The sequence below is a fragment of the Motacilla alba genome, chromosome 14 (assembly GCF_015832195.1).
Source record: "Motacilla alba alba isolate MOTALB_02 chromosome 14, Motacilla_alba_V1.0_pri, whole genome shotgun sequence".
NCBI lineage: Eukaryota > Metazoa > Chordata > Aves > Passeriformes > Motacillidae > Motacilla > Motacilla alba.
In genome coordinates this window covers 6,618,672-6,626,218 of record NC_052029.1, presented here as the reverse complement: position 1 = coordinate 6,626,218, position 7,547 = coordinate 6,618,672, and positions in this window count along the sequence as shown.

Below are 7,547 nucleotides of genomic sequence, written 5' to 3'. Positions count from 1 at the left end.
CAGCATTCATGACGTCATGGAATGGTTTGGGTTGGAAGGAACCTTAAAGATTATCTTGTACCAGCCCCCTCTGTCACAGGCAGGGACACACTCCACTTGCACAGGTTGCTTTAGGGATGCATTCAAAGAATTCTCATGTTTTCCTGCTCTTAAAATGCTAATCCTTCTGGTTTGACAAACAACAATTAAAATACTCTTTACCCTTTTTGTATTTTAAAACACTTACTTGCCCAAGAAGAGTCAAGAATTGAAATGAAGATTGCCAGGAAGAAATGAAAGGTGAATTCTACAAAGGAGTTTTATCTGGAAAAGTGTGAGTGTTTTAGGAGGGTGGGATGACTCTTTTTGCCCCTGCCCTCTGAAGAAGATGTATTTTGAATCCTGTATTTTGGTAACGGTTGTAAAGAAAACAAAGAAAGCTCTTGTCAGTTTGATGCTCAGCAATATAACACCAGAATTAAGTATATTGAATGCATCAGCTAACTTCATTCTCCTTGTGTTTCTGCAGAGGAATTTTCTTTGAAAGACTCTAGTCAAGTCTGGCCACTCCTTATTTAAAGTTTTATTTAAATTCAGAATTATTCAGTATATATATAAAATTGTTCATTTTGTAGCATGGCCTTTTGTTTCACCACATTTCAGGAGACATTATTAATTTTTTTCAGTATTTTCTGCAACATGAGAAAACAAAAAGCAAATATTACTGTTAGGGACTTCAAACTCCAATTGCTTGCAAAGTGTCAGAGATGAAGCTGAAGAATTCCTTATGTTTTTATACACAGACAGCTTGAACATACTTTGCCATTTGGACAACTCCTTGACCTTTTGGAATAAGTGTGACAGTTAAGATAAGCTGATGAATAAATGCTTATCCTGTTTGCAGGAATTAAGGTGTTGGTCTATAACTGAGCGTCATGGTGGCATTCTCTACAGAAGGCCTGAGCTTTCTACATAGAACATGGAAAGAGCTGAGAATTCATAAGAGCCAATAAGATCATTGGGAAATTTCTGGTTTAGCCACAGGGATATGGTTAAGCAAGGAAGAGAGGTGTAGCATTTAGCCTCTTTGACCGGAGACTGCAGGGAAGCAGACTCAGTGCTGATGTGTTAATAGCTTTCAGGATATGAGAGAAACAGTTTAGAGGCTTTGAAGATGTTTAACCTACTTAGTTCACCTACGAAAAGGATAATCTATTTGCCAGCTTCAAGAGGATTATAGGCAACCCTTAGCAGTCTCCTGCAAAACTTGCTTCAGAGAGATCATTCATGCTCAGATCAATCTATCTCACCAAGTGTGTGATTTAGCACTTCATTGTGGCTCAAAACTGAGCCACACTGATTGCCCTCATGCACTGTGCTTTGGTTCATTTGACAGAGCTGTCTCAGAGCATGGGACTCCTTTGGGGAATAAGACAGGAAGGTGTCCTCCAACCATGACATTCCACCTGTGCGTTCAGACTAAAGCTATTCCAAAGTAAACCCTGAAATGTGCATTGAGGCCCAGCATTCGACAGCTACACAATATCTGCTTTATGAAAGGGCTTCATTTGGATGAGTCTGCTTGCACACAGGCATGAGCATGTGCAAAACCAGCAGCACCAGCATACACCTTCCTCTCTGGTCTCTCTTGGACAACTTGTACTAAATATACACTCCGAAAAGGCACACTAATTTTCCTTTGACATTACCAAGAGACTGAGATCTTCCAGATCCTGGCAAAGCTAAAAACCAGCTAAAAAGAAAAAAGAAAGCTAAAAGCTAAAAAGAAAGGTTTATTCTGGCAGGAGACTCCCTGTGGAGAAAGGTATTCCTCAGTTCTGCTGTGTTACTTGGCAAAGCACCATTCTTTAACTGAATTAGACAACAAACCATTGTTTCCCCCTCCCCCACTTTCTTTATGGGCAGATTTAAACCTTATATATGACCTGTGATAGAAAAGAGATCAATTCACTTTACCCCCAGTCCATCTTTCCAGTTATAGCAGAGTTCTCTAGCTTTAAAGACCTGTTGTAGTTAACCTCTAAATAGAAAGCAAAGCAATACGGACAAGGTCAGGTGAAAAATCAAGATATTGAAGGTAAGTAAAACATAGCTCTGAAGCACAGCTGCAGTGAGCATTATGCATTGAATAAAACACTTCCTGAGTTTCATGCTAGCAGTGGATGCAGTGACAGTCTCTCTCTTCCAAAGGAAGTAATCAGACACACCTTATATTGCTAAATTAGTTAGTGCAGCCACAGTTACAAAAAAGCAAATGATAAAACTGAGACGTGATGTAAACAGCTGAAGCTCATGATAATGGGTTAGCTAGTCACAACAGTGAGGTATATATTATATTAGCAAACAGGTCAGAAAATAGGTGTAATTTTCCTCACCTTAATCTCCAAAGCCTGTTCATTACATACAAATAAGACAGCACTTCTGAGAAAATGGAATAGAACAAAATAATCAAATAACATAGGAAGTAGATGGCTACATTTAATAATTCCTAACTATAATAAATAACAAGGAAAAAGGATTCTTTTGAAAGGGCGGGAAAAGTTCTTGGGTTTTTTTTTAGAGAAACTGAAAGACTAACATAATATTAACAAAATGAGAAGTGTCTCTGAAAGAAGAGTTTAAAAACAACATTATGTGCTTATCCTGCGCTTTCAGAAAGGGTCTTTATTTCACTGGACAGGAAGTGAGAACTGCTCACAGAACTACCTGAACTTCTGACTGCTCATTACCTGCAATAGCTAGGATAAATAAGTTACCATTAAATCAAAAATTGAAGCAAGGTATATATGATTCCTATTGAAATACAGTCTTTTTGTCCACACAGATACATTTCTCCAATTGTAAGAAATTTTGCAAATGTATGACTCTCTTAAGCAAATAGCAAAGCACCTTAAAAGATTTACAGATCTTCAGAGTATGCAGTGTCAAGGCACAGTAAGGTAGAAAACTGAATTTAATCTACAAAGAGCCTGCAGAACAGAACTTTTATTTGTATCAGCCTCTCAAATTTATTTACTCTTTAGTATTCCTTGTTGGAATTAATACAGAATCTTCCACTTCATTTTTAAACCATATTTTCAAAGTTCTCTCTGTGTGTGGCTCTGCAAAGGAATCTTGAATTTCATCGTCCAGCAAAAAGCTTTATTTGCAAATGTTTACATACTTTGAACAGCTAATGCTTAGGAAGGCTATCTTAGCTAGGCACCTTGATGGTAACGATTAAAATATTAACTACTGCATTTTTAGAACAGCGTGCTGGAAGAGATGGTTTGGCAATTTGCTGTAGAGACATTTTCAGGAATGGCTTCAGTTTTGCCCCTCTTCCTGTCCAAGTGTGTGTGTCACCATCAGGAGACAGTCTAAGCTGTAACACCACCCACAGCCAAACGATCCTGTCTCTTATCCTCCCCCCTGCCAAAGTGAGATAGTGCAGTTTGATTTGTTGCCAAACATACTGAGAGGTTTGAGCAACTGAGATACCTCAGAGAGTAAAGCTAGCTGGGGAAAAAAAACCTGGATCCATCTCCCACCTGCCCATTATAATAATAATATAAATACCACCCTTTAGAGGAGGTTTAAACAGAGAGTGGCAGTACCCCACACCCTTTTTGTTTTATTTCTGGCTAACAGAAGATCTCTAACCAGTCACCCATTTAAAAAATGGTTTTGTGTTTTTTCTGCTCACATCCTCATTAGAGCAGTCATGCATGACTTTGTCACAATGCAACATATTTTACTCATGACTCTCCTCTGAGGCTATCCTGAGGCCTGAAGCTAATGCATTCACATTCCAGCTTAGCCCCGCTTAGTAGGTCTGCTTGTCTGCTTTTTTTTTTTTTTTTTTTAATTCAAGCCATCCTTTTAAACGTTGCACCTTCTAAGGCAGAGGAATCGCTGTTCTCACCTGTCGGGGGCCGGCTCAGACACGCCCCGGGAGGGACTCGCTCCCCCTGCCGGCCCGTGGCAGCGAAATTCCCCTAGGATCGAGTGACATAATCCCGGCGAGGCGGCACAGAGTGGCTCTTCACGGGGGGTTAATTTGTGCCACAGATTACGATTGAGACATTGAAATCAATCCAAGATACTATCTGTTGTAAAAAACCTACAGGTGTTTCACTGCCTTCCACCAATTCCAACAAATTTTTAACATGCAAGACAGACTAATTTTAAAAAGTGTTAAATAGTTTCCCAAGGAAGTAAAGGTTCATCAGCAACCTCGGTTTCATTCCACCAAAGTTACAGTTTAACTTGTCTGTGGCTGTTGTCAAATACTCCGTCACCCCTCCACCACGTCAATCTCCCAGCGACAGCAGAAATGTGTCTCTGCCAGGGCAGGAATGGTATGTAAAAAGCAACTGACCTTCAGTGGTTGTTAGACTGACAAGTCACAAACACAGCTTTGCAGCACTCCATTTGTGTAGTTGGAAGATACTGATACACTGTTTAGCTCAAGTCTGAGGGTAACCAAGTTATAATATATAGAAGTTTAAGAAAGAATAAGCAAAAAGTAAGAAAACCCACCACAACCTCTTCATTCATATGCAGGTAAGTGTTGTCTGCTATGGGATTTTTTTTTTTTTTTTTTGCATGGATTAAAAAAACCATACAGACTGATGTAGTTTCTGCTAAAGTAAAATTGAGACTATTTTCATGGCTCAAACCCATAATTTGACTGGTAAGTGCTGGAAATTATAATGCATAACTTCATTAGCATTTAAAAAGGAAAAGCTGTTGCTGTTTCAGAGATGCAGTGGGTCAGGGTTTTCCAAAGCATGGTATGCACATGAGAGAACAAATAAAGCACCACAAAGAACATATCTTGCAAGCAATACTCATTTTTTTATCACAGAAATATTAAGAATCCATTACTACCAACAAAAAAGCAGACACAAAACCTAATACTGGCAATACCTGTAGCAAGAGTCCTCCTCCATATGCTGGCCAGCCACAAGAATGTGCCATAGATCCTCCTGTTCTGGCCAGAGAAATGCTCACTCACCTCTGGGCATCCTAAGCAAGGAGCTGTGTCAAGTGGTGGCAGCAAATTGAACAATAGCCACTGCAAATTGACTTTAAGAATGGATTACACTAGACTATAGTTAATATACACATGATTACCTTGACTAAACAGCAGTATTTTGGTTAAGTCACCTTTGGAAGAGAATTGTGCATACCCTAATTTAGTTCAGTTTAATTTTGCAGGTTTCTCTTCTCATAAAGTTTTAATATGGCTTAAGTATTTCAGTTTGCTTAATTCAGGTCAATACCCCCAAGTATGACTTTGCCAAAGGGGCTCTCCTTTTCATACTCTTGTTTTGTATAAAGCTCTGTCTTGGTGAAATTTTATAGACTGTATGCATTCTTTGTTGTGGAATATTTCCTTGGGTAGTAGTTATAACATAAATTCCTATCTGATCACAACTGACTCTTTTTAGACACTTTTAAATGAAGAAAATTGAACTTTGCTGGTTTAGTTATTCAAGGAGATTTTTTTTCTCCCCATGACACATGCAGAGCTGGAATAACCATATATTTATATTTCATAATCACTGAGGAAAGAGAGCAATGTCACCATCCATATATTTAGTATGTAATTCTGAGCCTGGGAAAGATCAAGAACTTGATTCAAGTTGGAAAAAAATTGAAACAGCAAAATCAAAAAGTGTTTTGAAGGGAGTACATTCCTCAAATTATCTCCACACATAAATATTATTCACATCAGAAATTGCAGTGAACTGTAATCCTCATGTCAGCAAGTGTTGCATGATAAGGACTTCTGATGCCGCAGATCAAGGGACACACTGGAAAAACATACTTGTCTTCCACTCTTCTGGAACTATCACTCACACCCCTGTAATCCTCTTGATCAGTGAGCACATAATAAATATGGGTTCCAAAACAATTTATAATACTTGAATTATAAAGTCAGACTGATTTTGTCTCCTCTCCAAACACTTGTTTAGAGTTCAAGAGAAGTCCCTTTGCTTGCTTTGCTTCATAAATTTATTCCAGATTTTATGGGAATGTAACTTTTAAAGTCAGGTGCTTGTTCAATAACCTCCTAATTCTAACCCAAAATTTATTTTGTTTTCTAACAGTTTGAAAGGCAGCATATTTATATAGCCACTTTAGTAATTTAACTTCACCTGATGTGATTTTCAAGCTCGCATTTGCAATCTGTATTACATCTGAAACATTCCCAAAGCAGTCAGGAATTCCCAACAGGCTGTTCTCTCCAGGTGAACAATATGCAGCAAATCCTAACAGCAGGCTTGGAAAAATTAGCAGCATGATTTATGTAATACCTAAAAATCAATAGGATTAACAGCTAAGATTAATATTTCCGTTGTGTTACTACCAGCCAAAAGGTTTTACCTCAGCAGTGGTTTGTTGTTCTAGATGAGAATGATCATACTGCTTGCTTTCTTAAGCTGCTTAGTGTTTAAACAACTGTAATTTGGAATTGGATAAGCCTTCTTACCATTTCTATGGTCTATTTCATGGTTTATGATCCATGGATATAACTGTTCTTCTACGCATGGTCGTTTTTTCTGTTTCTCTCATGTCCCTTTAGATCCTGCAGTAAAGCAAAGGCCCAATTTCACCATGACTCTCAGGGATCTGTTCAATGCCATACTACACACTTAAGCACTACTATTTAATATTTGACTGCTGGGATTGAATTGTCCCAGTCTCAAGAATCACTGGGCTAAGATCAGCAGGAGTAATCCACCCTTTGGAGCTGAGAAAAGCCTCAAGGCAAAGCTTCAACAATTTGGACACAGTTCCTCAAGGATAATTAGACTGAAACAATGTTTAATATATTAATTTATTAATAATTAATGTTTTAGGGCTCACAAGGTCAACAAACTTTCATCAGCATAACTTCACCTGATAAACCATTAATTGGCTGCATTGCTTCCTGTCTTGATCAGTGGCAGTTTAATCTTCATACTATACTGCTTAGAACTTCTAAGGATTTCTTTGTGCAGTCCTACCATACAGGTCACATCAGTTACCACAGTATTTGTGGGGGGCACCTGTACAAGACTGGTTAACTGCACTGCTGACATTGCCATCACTAATCGTGCTGAATAAAAGGAAACAGAATCAGAAAATCCTTAGTTGTAAAGAACCCACAAAAATCACTGAGTTCAGCTCCTGGTCCTACACAGGACAGCCCCAAGAATCCCACCATGGGCCTGAGAGCCATGTCCAAACATTCCTTGAGCTCTGTCAGGCATGGTGCTGTGATCACTTCCCTGGGGAGCCTCTTCAGTGCCCAATTACCCTCTGGGGGAGAACCTTTTCCTTATATCCAACCTAAACTTCCCCTGACACAACTTCAGCCATTCCCCTTGAGTGCCACCACTGGTCACCAGAGCAGAGATCAGTGTCTCCCCCTGCACAGGCCCTCATGAAGAAGCTCCAAGACCACAATAACGCCTGACTTCAGTCTCCTCCAGGCTGAACAAGCCAAGTGACCTCAGGTCCTCCTCAAAGGGCTTCCTCTCCAGACGCTTCACAATGTTCGTCATGATACTATT